Source organism: Notechis scutatus, chromosome 3 (assembly GCF_049901735.1).
Source record: "Notechis scutatus isolate UNSWTSFEM ecotype Mainland chromosome 3, rNotScu1.2, whole genome shotgun sequence".
NCBI lineage: Eukaryota > Metazoa > Chordata > Lepidosauria > Squamata > Elapidae > Notechis > Notechis scutatus.
In genome coordinates, this window is record NC_142011.1 from 177,816,131 (window position 1) to 177,833,703 (window position 17,573).

Here is a 17,573-nt window from a genome sequence, read left to right on the forward strand (position 1 = left end):
TAGATATATCACAACATATGAATATATTTTCCAAAGTTTGCCTTGTTTCTCTGCAAAGTGCTGTCCTGGGATGTAGTTCCTGATTACCAGTTCCTCTATTGTTGATGATTGATTGTAAAAAGCAGAAACTTCCACCACCTCATTAACTTTATTGTCAGTTGTGGACCTGTGCCAAACTACTAGGTCAGTAGTTTGCCACAGGTCATCCCTATACTTAAATAAAGTTCCATTTTTCCACTGTGATCCTTGATTTTCATTACAAGAATTTGCAATTCATTTTTATGGGATACCCATGGTTGGCACAATTGAAGGCCCTTCTATAATCATTTAAAATATATGTTGATTTGGTTCTTTTGGCATTCTTTGTCTTTTGCAGTTAATGAACAGATATCAACAATAATCTGTTTTGTATCTTGGCCTTTTTTAAACCCAGTTTGAACATTTGGCATCTTTTTCATGTCGGGCTCTAATCTATGGATAATCCTAATTACTATTTTGACAGGATGTGAAATTAAGATACAATGGTTTGAATACTGTTAAGTCCTTTTTTGGTACTGACATGTAAATTGCTTGGTGTGTCATTCTCCAGATTTGCTAGTATAATATGATTAGACCTTTTAGGGATTTTACCTCTCCTGTCTGCCATATTTCTATTGATATTCTATCAATTCCTGTAGCCTCCCAGTTTGTAATAATCTCATTTTTATTTTTGGTAAACTGTATTAACAATGAAAAAATATTTGGAGTGGAAGAAATTGATGGCATTCTTCTGCTTCATTTTGATTTACTAAACTATGCAAGTAGTCCTCAACTTACAACCATTAGTTTAGTGACTGTTTGAAGTTACAATGGACAGAAAAAAGTGATTTTTATACAGTCCTTATACTTACAACTCTTACCGCATCCCCACAGTCAGATGATCAAATTTCAGAAACTTGGTCATCAGCATGCATCTAAAACAGTTACCTTTTCCCAGGGTCATGTGATTGCCATTTGTGATCTTCCCAGTAGTTCTCAACAAGCAAAGTCAACGTGGAGCTGGATTTGCTTAATGATTGCATGATCTACTTAACTGCAGTGATTTGCTTAATGTCCTTGGCAAGAAGGTCATAAAATTGGGTGCAACTCATTTAACAACCTGCTTGCTTAGCAACAGGAATTCTGATCCCAATTGTGGTCATAAATTGAGGATTACCTGTATATACAAACATGTTTTCCTCAGTGTTTCCAATGTTTGAATTTCAGTGTCCAGTGACATATGTTGCTTTTGCATTCTGTTGATTTAAGATTCAGCTTGATCATAAAACCCATCATCCCCCTCTTCTTCAGTATCAGTTGCTTAGAGCATAAACATGGATAGTCATACTGATAAGGGGTTGTAAAGTTTAATTGATATTACTTAATTGCTGATTCCATTGTACTCAACTACTATTCTACTATTCTTCTACTATTTCCATTGTTCTCAACTACTATTTTTGACTACCAAAGCAGGTCATTCTTCCCTTGTATTTTGTGTCCCGAATAGAAAATAGTGTGATCTTTTGATCAATCCCAGTCCATTTCAATTAGCTGGTGTCAATGATGTCAATGTGTAGTCAATTATTCCATTCTTCGTTGCCCAGAATGTTCCCTTGTTCATGTTTCTTATATGTCATGTTTCCATTTTAATTCTGTCTTTGCAGATTTCATTTTTTTGTGTCTGCATGGCAACATCAGCAACCAGACTGTAATCTAGTCATGTTATAAACACCATTCAACATAATCTGGCACTATATTGTCAACCACTTAGCCAGTTTAGCTGTGTGTTTTTTCTGCTAAATACAGGAGTGGCTTACCATTTCCTTCACTGACACAGCATGACATGCTCCTTTGCCATTGTCATTTAAGTTAGCATACATCTCTGACATTTGCATATAGCACTGTGCCCAATATAAGTGCCTATTCTCTTTAACCGAACAGATGGGTGATCATCATGTCTTGGTTGACCCTGATGAGATTAAAACACTTCTAGTGTTCTTTTCTCACCTCTACCGGGAGCATCTTCTTCAATAGTGAGGTACAGTAGCATAGTTGATGTCACTACAGATATTCTTCAATTTATGAACATTCATTCAGTGACTGTTCAGTTATATGGTGTTGAAAAAATGAACTGATATCCTATCCTGCCGTGCAGGATGGCAAGTATGATCCAGATCCACACAGCTCTGGATTTGCTTGCCAAACCCTGACAAGCCTCGGCCACCCCAGCCTGCCCCAGCAAGCATTCATTCATTCACCTGGCTGCCTTCTCTACCCAGCCTCACATGGGTTTGCCACCCAGTCCAACAGGTGCAAGCAAGCATTTGTTCACTGTTGTGCTGTTTTTGGAATGCCTTTAAAAATACTGTATGGATTTCTGAAGGCTGCACTATCTTCATAAAGCTGTGCTATCTTTGAAACAAGACATTCTGAAGACAGTGCAACTGTCCTGACAGCAGTGTCTTCAGAAAGAAGAGGGGAAAAAATAGAAAGGAAGATGGTTCCAAAAAGGAGACAGCAAAAGGTGAAAGTTTGGTGTGGAGAACTGAGAGAGAATGCAGCTGGGTGAACAAATGTTTGATGGCACTTGCTGGGGTGGGCTGGGGGAGCTGAAGCTTCCTGAGGCCAGAATGGGACAACTTGCCACGGCCAACTTGCCTCAGGAAACTCTCCATGACCAACTCACCACGGAACAACTTACCACAAGATTAATAATAATAATAATAATAATAATAATAATAATAATAATAATAATAATAATAATAATATTATTAATGATGATGATGTAATAGTAATATTATTATTTAATAATATAAAAATATTGTAATTTTTGTCATTCACATTTCATTTTGTTCTTCCTTTGGCATCCTTTCTTTAATTATTCTATTGCACAATTCCTTTGATATCAGTGTAACTCTTGTCCCTCAGCAAGTTGTCGCAACGCAAATTGTCCATGGAGAGTTATCCCACAGTGAGTTGTCCTAGAGTCTCCTGAGGAATGGCAAGTAGCCCCAGAGCCATTTGTTCTAGGGCTGCTTTCTGCTCCGAAAAGCATGGTGTAGGATGACCAAAAAGGTGTAGATGAGGAGAGATACATGATTTGGGGGGAGACAGAAGCTGTGCCACATCTTACTTAGAGGTTTGGGACTGGGAGGGGCCAAGCCTGCAATGGCTTGGGTTGATGTACTTGCTTAATGACTTCAAATTCTTGATTCTCGATTACAATGGGGAGTGCAAAGATTGACATCATAAGTTACTATGGTCACATAATGTACTGTATCAACTTACAACAGCATCTGTAATGCCACATTTTAAAATATATGGCTCCCTGAACAGTAGATTTGCAGCTAATTCTAGTTTTTATGTTTGGTATTTTCACTACTTTCTTTATTTCTAGAATTGGAATTTTTTTGCTTTCACTTAGATTAATACAGATTAGATTAGTACAGATAAGGCAAAACCTGGCTCAAAATACAGTAATTGTGAGAGGGACCTTGGGGACCTAATGGATGATCATTTAAACATTGGTCAGTAGTGTGTAGCAGTAGCCAAAACAGCTAATACAATCCTTAGTTGTATAAACAGAGGCATAGAATCAAAAGTACATGAAGTATTAGTACCACTTTATAAAGCCTTAGTAAGACCACACCTGGAATACTTCATCCAGTTTTGGTCAGCGCATTGCAAAAAAAGACATTGAGACTTTGGAAAAGTGCAAAGAAGAACAACTAAGATGATTAAAAGCCTGGAGACTAAAATATATGAAGAACGGTTGCAGGATTTGGGTTTGGCTAGTCTAGAGAAAAGAAGGACTAGTGGGGACATGATAGCAGTATTCCAGTATCTGAGAGGCTGCCACAAAGAGTAAGAGGTCAGTTTATTTTTCCAAAGCACCAGAGGGAAGGACAAGAAACAATGGATAGAAACTAATCAGGGAGAGAAGCAATCTGGAATTAAGGAGAAACTTCCTCACTGGAGGTTTTTAAGAAGAAACTGGACAGTCACTTGTCTAAAATGGTATAGGATTTCCTGTTTGAGCAGGGGGTGGACTAGAAGACCTCCAAGGTCCCTTCCAGCTCTATTCTGATTGAAACATGGTTCACCATGTTCCTTTCGTCTCTCTTCCACTTTCAACTGTAGCAAAATTTATCACCATTGTTATACAGACAGACTTAGAGTGTATATGGATTTTATAATTGGTAAGATGCATGAACACCTTTCATTTTAAAGCATGTGTCAGATTTCTGCTCATCAATTCATTTAAGGTGATGTACACTTAAAAGATAAAAAGAAACTGAACAGTAATAAGACATGCAAACAAAGCAAAATAGAAACAACTCTAAAACCAATCATTTTCCTCCCATCTGTTATTTGATAAGAAATAGTCAATATAATTTGAATATTTCCTAATGTAGAAAAGTTTAATACAGTGTGATAGAATTATACAAATAGATTGTTACACCAACATATCTTAATGACCTTAATTGTGTCATTTAGAATTAAAATTTCACTTGGAAATTTGTCTAAATTCCATCTAAGGGAAAGGTGAAATTGATTATTTGGGGATGATTGAAAGCAATCTGGTAACATGTCTGACCATACAATGTATGTCCATCACAAACTCTGTATAAGCTAGATGGGTTTTCATGTCTTCTAAATAGTGTTTATAAGCACAAAACATGGCTTAGCCCATAGACACTTAGTATGCTCAATGTTTAAATCTTGACCAACTATATCGGGAACAGAAAGTCATCTAATGGCTTAATTGCATGCGCCTCAGCCTTCCCAATCACAAGTATTAGGTCCTCCCTTGCAGGTTGATGGAAATAATATAATCATAAAAAACCCTACTTTGATTTTCATTTAAGGGTGTTTGTAATCTTGGAGTTTCTTGAACTGAGTTGGAATCATTTTTCGCAGCATAGCACTTTCTAAATTCTCCCCTCTTCGTTAAATGCACGGCAAAGAGTGAATGTGCCATTTAGGGCACATTCTATATTCTTAAAACCATTCACCCACTGAGTACTACTTTGCCTAAAGGATTTTTTTTGCCTGGTTGCCATACCAAAGACATAGTCTTTACAATAGCATAAAATGTGATCTTTACATTCTGTAACTATGGCAATCATTTTATATGTTAACAGACACACAACTTCAAAATAATTTTAAAGATACTTGGAACAGAGAAAAATGCTCATTGACCTTGCAAATAATGTTTTACAAATAATTGCCTATGCTTTCCCAATTATGGGGTCCCTCATTTCTATTGACACTGCTACTAATCCACATTCCACTGTGTAGAGTCGAAAGGAAGTGCAATGCATAAGGACACACTGTGGTTACTTGAAGGCTAATTGGTCCTATGAGAGAGTAAAGTCACCAACATCATAATTCAAGAAATAAATTATGTGTTGCATTGAAAAGATGGCTTACTAAAGACTTCATATAATACCATATAAAACTGAATATGTGTGAATAAGCATCAATCAAAAAGCTTTTAGCTTTGGGGATACCTTTTGGGGGCTAACAGATGTTACTGTCTTGATTACCAATTATACGATTTAATTTATATAGTGAACATCTGTTAGTAAATAAGCTACAGTAGATAAGCTACTAGGTCAGGGGTGTCGAACTCGCATTGTCATAGTGTCATTATGTGACTTATCGTGAGTTTTTCCCACTTTGTTAAACTGGGAGTGGGCGTGGCCAGCACGTGATGCATCTGGCTCATGGTCCAAGAGATTGACAGCTCTGTAGTAGGTCCCGAGAGAATGATATTGAAAGTTTTCAATCCTTTGGTACTTAATTCTACCACCAACACCATCCCTGTCATTATCTATATTAGCAATGCAATTATTAGAGAGTTGAGATATCTATTCTATTGATCAATAAGTACTCCTTTCACAATTGATACATGAGCTTGTGGTGACTGGGACTATAAGTACTTTAACTCATCAAATTAATTAATTGAAAATCAGTAAGATGAGTAAATTTTAGAATTTTTCAAGTATTATTAAATGCAGTGTAATAAGTTGACAGGAATTGTCTGAAATTTACAATCCAAACTGCTGTGGTAGCAGAACCTCAAAGTTTAGGCCACATCAACCTAAAATTCTTTAAGGAATTATTTCACAACTTTTCTGACTTAGTTCTTCCATTGAAATATAGTCCCTGTATTCCTCTGAAACCTAGGAATATCTGCTTGAAACTATAGGTTCAAATTACTTACGAAAGAAAGAGAAAATATAAAATTAACATAGACAGATGGACTTGTAAGAGCAAATACAAATAGCCCAAATCAGGATTGATTTCTGCGTAATGCGGTGGAGGAATCCCCCATTATTGATCAACTTTTAAAGCCAGTACACATCGCTTAAAAAGATAAAGTAAGCAAGGTCAGATAATCAAAGCATTTAAATAGTAAAAACAGCAACTGCCACTGTAGACTGCTAAAGTAAATCCATAATACAAATTGCTTTAGCAAAAAAGTGGATGAGCAGCTGATCTTCCTATTGAACTTTTATACTGTTCAGTGACCACACAAGGAAACGGATTGGGAGACATGGTTTAAAGATCAATATTGAGTGAGATGTAATAGGGATTCATTCAGAACATGAAAGAATAGCAAGTATTAGAGAGTTGTGATATCTTTTCAGATGTCATCATGAAAAGATTGTTTAGATCAGTTTAGTATGCCATATGAGTCACATAATGTGCCCTATAATCACATAGACATTAGTCAAATTTCTCTTTTGTTATGATTGATCCAACATGCTTCGGTAAGTTAACTGAATTTATCATAAGGAAACTTAAAAAAAAATCAGCTCCTGTTCAATAGCCTAACAGCCTTCATGGGTAAAAAAAACATTCATCTCTATTTTAATGTCTTGCTTTTATAGAATATTTTCTTATGAACATACATTTGTAATAAATTCTATTTTACTTTTATTGTATATTTTAAAACATGTGTCCAATCAAATCTGACCTCTCAAAATTCATATTCTATGATTATATAATTTTGTCAGAATATTGCAAAGTCTGACAAGAACTTATTAGCAACCACATGTAGGCAATGGAACTGTAAAGAGTGAGGAAGGAAGAGAATCATGGGATTTAAATTTTTTTTGTTTTATAGTATATTGAACTGCTTATCCCATAAACCAGGGATAAAATTTTCTGGTAGTTTTGTGATATATGTAGAAAGATAACCTTGGATCATATTTAATGGACACATCCATGTGGTTTCCTTGGTGTAATGGGGAAATGATTTGCCATTGCCTTTTCCTGGATGTGTGTGAATATGTATTTACTTCTCAGTCCAGTCCACCACATTGGAACTTCCTGCTAGTTACCCAAGCAATCATTAAGAAAACAATGTGTATATTGCTGTTGATAATAAATCTCTAGATTGAACATAACAACATCTTTATCTATCACATTTGTTCATATCTTCCTGAGTCACTACTTTTGTTTCTAATATCAATTGATAGTTTCATATTTCCAATATAAAATAAAGTAGGTCTCAAATGCAATGATGTATCTGTTGTTATGGTACAAATTTATAATGAAAATAATGAGATTCCTAGTGTTCGATTGTCCAGTCGTTTCATATGAGCATTCCTGATTGAAGTTTGCAACAATTGGTAGAAGTTTACACCCTGCTTTGGCACAATGAACAATTATTTAAGATTATTGGCTCTGTATTTGCATTATGAATTGCTGATTGCAGCAATTTTAGTAGTAAATTTGTGGAACAATATTCATAGTTGTCAAGAAAAGGTCATTTTATTTGCATTTGTTAGGAACCTAGAAGACCATGTTGCTTGTTTTTCCCCTTGGGATCCTTACAGTTATTGATTTGTCTACAGCCATAGGAAAAATTAATTAGAATTATATTTCACTTACTACCAGAGGCTGTATAACATAAAACCATATATTAAAAGAAAATTAGCTACAGCCAGCAAAGGAAAGCATCTACTTTTTTTCCAGAGTATAACTTTTTTCTAGTAGACCTTCATTACAACCATCATTTTGCTTGCAGGAACAAATCCCACTTACAAATGTTCTGAGGGAACATTTATTTTCTTTTTATGTTTGCATTCAAAATTCATTTGTAGGGCACATGCAGTCTTAGTGCACGGCTTCTTTCCTATAGTGCTCATTAGTCTCTCTGTTTATGAAGATGGCCAGCAGACAGACAAACAGGTGGGTAGCCAGAGTGCAGAGGAGCTGCAGAGGCCGAGGTCTTCTCATTTTCACACCCTTTGCCACCACTGCTGCTGCTTCTGCAGCAAGCTCTTGGCCATATGGAGTTCAGACTCTTCAGTAGTGGTAATGTTCTGGGGTGGTGGTGCAGAAGCAGTTATGGGGAGTGTGAAAATGGGATGCCTCTGACCACTGCTGCCTCCCCACTGCCCATCCCCACTGCCCCCCCAAAGTCTAACACTGCTCCCACTGAATAGCTTGCTGTGGCAGTGATGGCAGGAGGTAAAATTGGATGTACCTGGCCTCCACCACCTCTCCACCACTTCTCCACCCTCCCACCATTGCTACCCTTGAATGGTCTGAACACCTCCTCCACTATCAAATTGCCCAAACTCCAAGTGGCCCAAACTCCAAATGACCCAGAACACAATGCATCAGTAGCAGAGGCAGAAGAGGTGTGTGAAAATGGGAAGCCCCATCCCCCCCCCCCACCCCGGCCACTGCTGCTTAGTGCTCTACCCACCCACTTGTGTACTCGCCTGTCCAGCTTTCTTTCTGGTGGGAACCCCCAGCCGCTGCCACCAGTCTGCACTCTACTCATCACTTGCTCATCTGACTGATTCTCTCTCTGGCTGCTTGCAGTGAGTTGTCCCTGGGGCAAATTGGCTGTGTTGAGTTGTCCTGTGATGACTTGGCAGTGATAAGCTGGCAAAGGGGACTTCTTGATGGTGAGCTGGCTATACGGACCAGGCCATCCGGAGTTGTCCCAGTCTGACTACAGAGTGGGATCATCTATTCCTATCATCCAAAAGTAGCTGTTATCCATACTAGTGTGATGTAGCCTGTCAGTGCAGACAATATCTTTGGTTCTCTTATTTTTAACTAGCTGCAACTTTCCAAAAACATATCCAGATATAGTCTATAATTTCATTATTTCCTTTTTTTATAAAGTCTGGAATACCATTTGCCAAGATCCTTGATACAAAGGATGATTTTAAGTATATTTTCGTTAGAACAAGTTTTTTATTTAAATTCTTTAACAGTACTCAAATAGATATCATCTAAACTATTAGTAAGCAAAAGCTTTTGAGTTTGAATTTCAGTACTTGAAACTCTTCATTTCAATAAACTATTACAAGTTGAAAACAGCTGAACTAAGCTTCTCATAAATAGGCTTTAATTTGATATTTATCCACATATTTCCAACTCAAATCAGAACTTAAAAATTCTAGGACAGCGTTTCTCAAACTTGTTCACCACGGACCTCATTTAAATACCTTTTGTGGCCATGTACCATGGTCATGGACCCTTAAGACTTAAGATTTAAAACATAAAATTTCTTCAAGCCTTTGTGGAGCTCCTGTGATGACATCATGGCTCCCCAGGAGTCTGCAGATCACAGGTTGAGAAACACTGTTCTAGAATGTTTGGAATAGTTTCAAAACACCCAGTAATGAGGCATTAACCATCCATTGCAAATTCATTTGTTTTCATGTTGGAAACCTATGAAATTAAAATGGCTTATACATACCCCACACTAGATCAGGCTTATTAATTTTCGAATAAGATGCTGCATTCTTTTCTTTAATTTCATAGGTACATAGGAGTTTGCCAAGAAACATGGAACATAAACTTCAGTGTACTATATGATATATACAAAAACATTCTGATGGCCTATATGACACTACTTGCATTACCTTGGGAATTATGGTCTATTCTTATTGCATACTTCAGTGAATTCTTAACACTTCAAATGAATTAGCGTATTGTATTCTGATTATATCCATATTATTCTCTATGATAAGATTATGTTTTTAGTTATTTAAAAACAATGTTTGGCTTATATCCATTGGATCAGGCATTCAATAAGTGGGAAAATGTAGATGGCAGTTCCTCATATGGTGAATATATGACATATGTTAGCAATTAATCAACTACAGTCACCTCTAATTAATAGCAAAGCTGAGACCAAAATGTAGCAGAAGCAAATGATAAATGAATTGAGTCTATAGTATGTAGAGAAGAGGAAAAAGTATTCTAAGTTGTGCTATCTTAACAGCTGTCAGTATGGAAGCAGCTGTAAGTGAAACTGCTTTATGTAACTTCTGAAAATGTTTACAAACATGCTAAATGTTTAGAGGTAAATTGAATATATTAAAGCAATTGGAACCATCTATTATATTTTTAAAATATTTCTTGCTCTTTGAATGCCTACCTACCACTTGGGATAGCTAATACATAAAACAAACAATAAAATTTAGCAAAGTCATAATACATACAAAATAAACAATATCATAAAATCGACAGTTACAGTAGAAAAATAATTCAAAACAAATATGAAGGTATATGTAAGATGTACTAGCACCTACAGTCAGTGAATCTGCCAAGGCAAAGCATCCCTAATTTAGAAGTGGACATTATGAAGTTCCTTTTGCTGAGACATATGATGTATGACTTCACCACATCTGCCTTTCCATCAGATTTTAAGACAAATAACTAGTTAATGTGTAGAGAATTCTTCAAGATATTGTCGACTAATCAGGTTACTGCATGTGGTATATAGCTTCTAGTATGTCTTCATAAAGAATTCAGATATTCTTTTGTTGCAGCCCTTCTATTTTGACTCAAGTTTCTCCTTTTTTTACTGTCTCAATTTCTCCCCAAAGATCAACTCTTGACACTAGCAAAAGATAATCTTTTCCACATTTATAACTTCTTATTATCATTGTATTCTTTAATTTTTGGTTTCTACCATAATATTTTTTTAGATTTTTTTTTAAATTTCTTTTGCTGCATGTATGTATGAATAGATTTATGCTTAAACCATATATAAAGCCAAGTTTCATGGTTTTATATTGATTTCAGACTCACTGTCTTTGTCAAGTATATGATAACATTAGAATATTTTAGTTATTTTATTTTTATTTTTACTCTCTTTTTTTAACAATCCATCAATTGTCTGGATTAGAACATCACTTTTTCATGGGATGGGAGGCAGAAAAAGCATTCTTCTCAGCAATGAACTAGTGTAAAGCCATAATATATCTTCATGAAAGTAGATGTACAGTACATGAGCAGAATGAAAGAACAATAGATGAGATATATTACTTCAATGTAATGTTAACATCAATGTATGGTCCAGTCCCAAGTAATACATTTATTCTTAAAAGTTTAAACCACCATTATACATGTGTAAATTTGCTAACAGCATTTTAATTAATTGAATACAATTTTGAGTTTTTTACACTACATTTTAGTTCTCTCACTGAGCAAGAGAGTAACAAAACCAAACAATTTTAGCCTATGGAAGCTGCCTGAGGAATTTAAAGAGAAATCCCTAAAATTTCCCCCTCCTAAAAGAGAAGTAAATATTTGACTAAACTTATAATGAAACAGGGAGAAATGAGAATACCTCCTTAGTTTGAGAAAGTTAAAAAGTTTGGAACCAAATACAGTGTGTTCTAGGGTACTGAAGCAACTATCTACAGTCTTTGAGCAATCCTGAATAATTGAAACAAATATCCAATATTCAAAAATGGAGAAAAGGCAGATCCCACAAATTAAAAACCAATCACTGTGATACCTGGGACGATCTTAATTATAGATAAGATTCTAAAAAATGCAGTAATTAACTAAAATCATCATGAATTTATCAATAACAAATATTGCTATACCAAACACCTAATTTTTTGATTGAGTAATTTATTTAGTAAATTATGGGAATGCTGTAAGTAGAATATACCTTGACTTCAGCAAAGCATACCTATCATAAAGTACAGTATGATACATTGATCAGCAATTCAGTTAAGGGTACAGCATGACAATCAAGTTGATAAATTATACTTGAAAACCATATTAAAAATCTCAATGATTTCTGGGTTGTCTGGCTTTCAATATTTTCACTGGATTTTGATAAAAAGAAAAAATTATTTTCAGATTGCAAATCATACAAAATTGGAGAGGATAGTTAATATTCTTGAAGGCAGAAATATTATCTCTTTGAGGTATGCAGGTTCAAGAAGCAGGAATAGCAAGGATTCCAGGATTGCTTTTCATTGTTGGAGAGTAAAAGAAGAAGAATCTTGAAAGGCTGTAACAGGTTTGTTTGTCTATCTTAAATGAAATAAATTCAACATGGCGTTATTTCGAATTTATTTCTCCTATTTTCCTCTTTCTCAGGATTGAACAATCTTTTTCTAAAGTCTCTTCTTAATTGTTCATTCAATCATTCATTCATCTCCCATTCCCAAGGTCAAGCCTACATTCCTTTGCATAAAATGGTTTTTGTAGCTTGGAGACACCAGTTAAAAGTAACACAATTAAATCTAACAGTTTTGCTCTTTACACAAATTTGCACTTTGCAGATGTTTTCATTTAGGAAATTAAAAATCAAATGCACAGATCTAGAACATTGAATTGGTAGTATTGATATAGTTGAATTATGTATAGAATAGACAGTTTCAAAAGAATGAGAACCAGCAGTGAAATATTATGCAAAGAAAACAAACAAAACTTTACAATTTGGAAAAGTATAATTTCCAAACTCACTGAAACTAATATTCTATTCTATTCAGCTTTGGTAAATATTGTGTCCAGTTCTGGGCTGGATTCAGAAAAAAACTGGGTCATTTGGGAGCAGGGAAAAAAAAGATAGTCAGGAGAATAGAAATTAAAATAATTGAAGAGAGACTGAAAGAGATACAGCATTATGCTTAGCCTTAAGAAAAGATGACTGTGAGAGAAACTGATAGCACTCGTCAAATACCAGAAAAAATGTCTTAGGGAAGAAATCCTGTTCTCTCTTGTTTCACAATGCAGGACACAGAGTAATGGATTTAAATTACAAGAACACAAATTCCACTTTAATATTGATGAGAAAAAAACCTCCCTAACAGAGTGAGACTATCATCCATCTCCTTTAATGTCGATTCTTGCAGTGAACAGGGAATTGGACTCAATGGCCTAATGGCCACTTCTCCCAACTTTTATTATTTTATGATTATATGTTTCTCTGCAGTAAAACTGGTAAAAGCTTAAGAAACAACAGTGAAGATGAAGATCCTTGGATGAGAAATCCTTTACTTGCAGTGCTCGTGTCTGTTTATGTTCCTGGTTGACAACATTCTGGTCTACGTATTCAGCAAGTGCACCCTGTAATTGCCCTTGAAGAATAAATCAAAGAATAGTAGCAAATAGTTACCTGATAAGAAAGGATGTTTTATTGGTTACCATAAAGGAGTTCCTAAGGTAGAAGCTAACATTGAAAACAACTTACCATAAGGAAGATTGTCAAATAAAGAATGAAGGTTAATTGACAACAGTAATAGCAAGAATCAAGAAACAGACAGTATTCTGCACCATTGGAACTAAGAAACAGTTTTCAGATTTTCAAAGATGTAAACTTTGAATCTTCAAATCAAGAAAAAAGAAAGAAACAGGCAGGATGCTAAATCCCTCAGAAATATATATGGCTCTTATTCTCCAAATGTCTTAAAGTCCTTTAAGATCTGATTGTGTTCCAGGCCTGGGATTAGAGGGCTTGTGGAAACCCTGTTATGTTTTGTTTTGCTTTTTAATTTTTTTTTTCCTCCAGGAATTTTGTAACACTTTTTTTATATTTTAAATTGTGTTTTAAATATGGTTGATATTTTATAAGCCACCCGGTCTTATCTGAATTGAATGGGCTTCACAAATCAAACAAACACAAATCAAATCAATAACTAACTAAATAATTTCCAAATCTCTGGAACTAATCATTACATTCTATTCAGTTTTGATCACACAAAGGAAAGAATTGTGGTGGTTGGTGTCTTGTTACTTTTTAAAAAAAACTGTATGCTATTTGGACTCATTGGTTTATGATATGAACTATCTGCTACAAATAAATATCAAGGATATCTCAGGACTAACTTTCAAGATTTATGAATCCCACAGACAGATAACTCTTCCATCTAATTTATGTGGAAATAAATTATACTTCAAGGAATATGGATGCTGAAGGAAGCTCAAGATGATGGAAGGATGTGGTGGTATTGATCTTGGGTGATTTTCCCTGCAATCTAAAACGATTGGAGTAGGAAAGACGAATATTGCAAATGAATGTCTGGTTAGGCAATTGATGATGATGGAAGAGATTAGATTCCTGGAACAATAGTCTTAATTATCAGAGTAATGGACTGCTTGTATGAGACAGGCTGAAGCATGGCAAATTTGACCAGAAGATTTTAAAATGTAATCCTTTTGGGCTTGAAGATAAGAACTCTGAAGGAAGGACTTCACATAAATACTTGAGCGCTGTGGAAGGAAAAGAGAGTGATGCTATTAACCACTCATAGAAAATGTATGACCATCATACCTACTAATAGAGTACCAGAGACAAATAAATTGAGCTTGAATTCTTAGTCGAGGGAAGAAATAAGATTCAGTAGATATAATGGAGACCTTGTGAGATGCTTTCTGTGATTGGAACTGAGCAATTGAAGATGCAATTGGTTCAAAAGAAGCACACACAATTGAAAAGGATTAGTTGCTATGTTAAAAGTATCTAAGCTTGTTCAGTAATCCAATTTAATTTGCCAATATTATAGACCAGTGTTCCTCTACCTTAGCAACTTTAAGATGCATGGATTTAAGATGTATGGCTGGGCAATTCTGCAAGTTGAAGTCCACAGACCTTAAAGTTTCTCAGGCTGAGAAACACTGCTGTAGAGTGTATCTGGGTTCAAATATGTGGAGGGATAAAGACAAAAACTGCTGTGGGCATCTAATATGAGCTGTATTAGAGATAAAATATGATTACTGCATTCCAAAAGATCTGTCAAAGAAACATGAAGTGATAAATGATGGGGGATTTTGATAACCCTGACATCAGTTGAGAGACAAATTCTGCTAAGCACGGTCCTACCAGAAAATTCGTAACATGCTAACATTTTTTTTCTTCAGAGAATAGAGCACATTCTTAATAGCCTAGAACAGCAAAAAATAGCTCTTCTGGGCTATTAATTGATACTAATCACTTGGGACATGTAGTGAAGGAAGTGAAAATAGCAAACACATTATAACATATTATTTGTATTTCCAGGAAACCAACTTATGTGTAGTGAAATACTTTTCTTTGGGGTTTGAAATATTAAAAAAAATGAATGGATTGGGTTTTAATAAACCCAGAAAAATGATAAGGAGGATTCATTAGAAAAACAAACTAATAGAAAGGGAAGCTTAAGATAGATGGAAATTCATTAAAAAAGCAAATTCACAATAATAAGCACAATTGAAAATAATTCTAATGAAGAAAAATGATGGAGAACAGGAGATGAAACCAATGTGCATTTTTACAAAGCTTTATACTTGAAAATGAAAAAAGAGCACATATAGAAAATGAAAATAGAAACACTAAAATGATTACAGTCATGAAGTCTGAAACTAGAGAAAAGCTGAACTTTAGAATGAGCTGAGGTTGGACAAAGATTAAAATTGTTTAAAATAAAAGGAACAATAAAGCAACTGCTTGATGAAATAGATCAAAAGCTAGCATCTAATGAAGAAAAAGCGAGGCACTTAATTCCTATTTTTGTCAAGCCACTTTAATGAATGACTGTGTGTTCCACCAGATAACTGAAAAGAACAGAATAAATTATAGGACTGAAATGAGATTAATAGAAACATGACAATGAAATATATATTTTCTTCAACTGAATGTAATGGCCAGGTGAGACACAACATTCCAGTGTGGATATGCTTTCAGCCTGATCATGGTATAACACAGTAGGTATGAAATATGAGTCAGCTTTGCAGTCACAAAAGCAAACAGCAAAAGTTATGTTACATCAACAGTGGAAATATAGTTTTATAGTACGTAAGTCATACTTACCTCCAGTATTGGGCATCACACTTTTAAGAAGATTCAGACAAACTGAAACAGGTTTAGAAAAAAGCAATGAGAATGATCAAGGAACCAGAAATTAAATCCTGCAAAAAAAAGAGTGAAAAAATTGGGAATGTTTAATCTTGGAGAGAATATATTAAGGACAATATTTAATAGAAATCTTCAAATAATGTATCTGAAAGGGTACAGATAAGGGTGAAAACTTGTTCTCCGTTGTTCCAAAATTCAAGACAGATATATGAATGTAATGTGAACTTAACTCACAGATTGTAGCTGAATATTAAAAACAATAAGTACAGTTTGATAGGACAATTATTCTGAGAAATGGTGAATGTTCAAATGGAATCTACTCTTGTATTTGATCTGTTCAAGTGGAATCTAGTCCTGTACTAAGCAAGGGTTTGGCTGAAAATATTCCTTTCTATTGTTCTCGTAAGTTTATTGTGATATGTACACATTGTGTAAAATTGAATGGAAGGACTCTACTGATTGTATTTGTACATTATTAATATGCAAACTTGATAATAATCTGGTTTAAAATTATATAGATAAATATAAAACCATGGTACAGGGATGATGGAATACTTCAGGACCGAATTCTGTAAATTCTTTTGCATTATTGACTTGTTGCTACAAGACAAAAGTGAGGAAGGCATGAAATGGCATTTATTTTCCTATTTTCCCTCCATGTTTGTCTCTCTGTGTTTGTGTGTGTCTCTCTCTCTCTCGGTGCATTTTAAATTAAAACAATTCCCACTCACTGAAATCAAAGAGAAAGACTCCTACTGCTACGTTCAAGCTCTATGTTGATTTTACCTATGGAACCACAGCAGGAAAACAATGAGTTCACCCTGTTCATTTACCTAGGTTTACCCATTCTGGTCAGTGGTGGAATTCAAATTTTTTTACTACCAGTTCTTTGGGCATGACTTGGTGGGCATGGCAGGGGAAGGATACTGTAAAATCTCCATTCCCACTCCACTCCAGGGGAAGGATACTGTAAAATCCTCATTCCCTCCCCACACCACTAACCTGCTTTCCAGCTCCGTTCTCCTTTGCAAGGCAACAAAAGAAGACCCAGCCGATCAGCTGGGACTCGGGAGGCAGAGAATAGGTGGGGGTGGGGCCAGTCAGGTGGTATTTTCCAGTTTCTGAACTACTCAAATATCTTGCTACTGGTTCTCCAGAACTGGTCAGAACCTGCTGAATACCACCTCTGATTCTGATGCTCGAACTGGTGTCAATAAAAATCATTCTGTTTGCATACTGCAAGGAACTGGCATAGATTTTCCCCCTTTGAGATTGGAACTTTATTATTCTTAGGATCTTGGTATTTCCTCAGCATTCCAATCCTGAGATACAAATATTTTCCATTATAGTTAACTTTGCTAGGAACGAGACATTTATCTTTCCATTTTTATGGGCAATATCTTAGAGTGGCATATTTAAAAAATAAATAAAAAAT

General features: G+C 35.2%; 1 long non-coding RNA gene across 2 annotated transcripts in view; it reads left to right on the plus strand.

The window, feature by feature from the left end:
- LOC148131500 (uncharacterized) overlaps positions 1 to 17,069 on the plus strand; it is a 100,799-nt gene extending 83,730 nt beyond the window's left edge. For both annotated transcript variants that reach the window (XR_015748958.1, XR_015748957.1), the window contains 2 exons: positions 12,228 to 12,322; positions 13,042 to 17,069. This is a non-coding gene — a long non-coding RNA (uncharacterized LOC148131500). The remainder of the gene's footprint in view (positions 1 to 12,227; positions 12,323 to 13,041) is intronic.
- Positions 17,070 to 17,573: the final 504 nt, after the last annotated feature.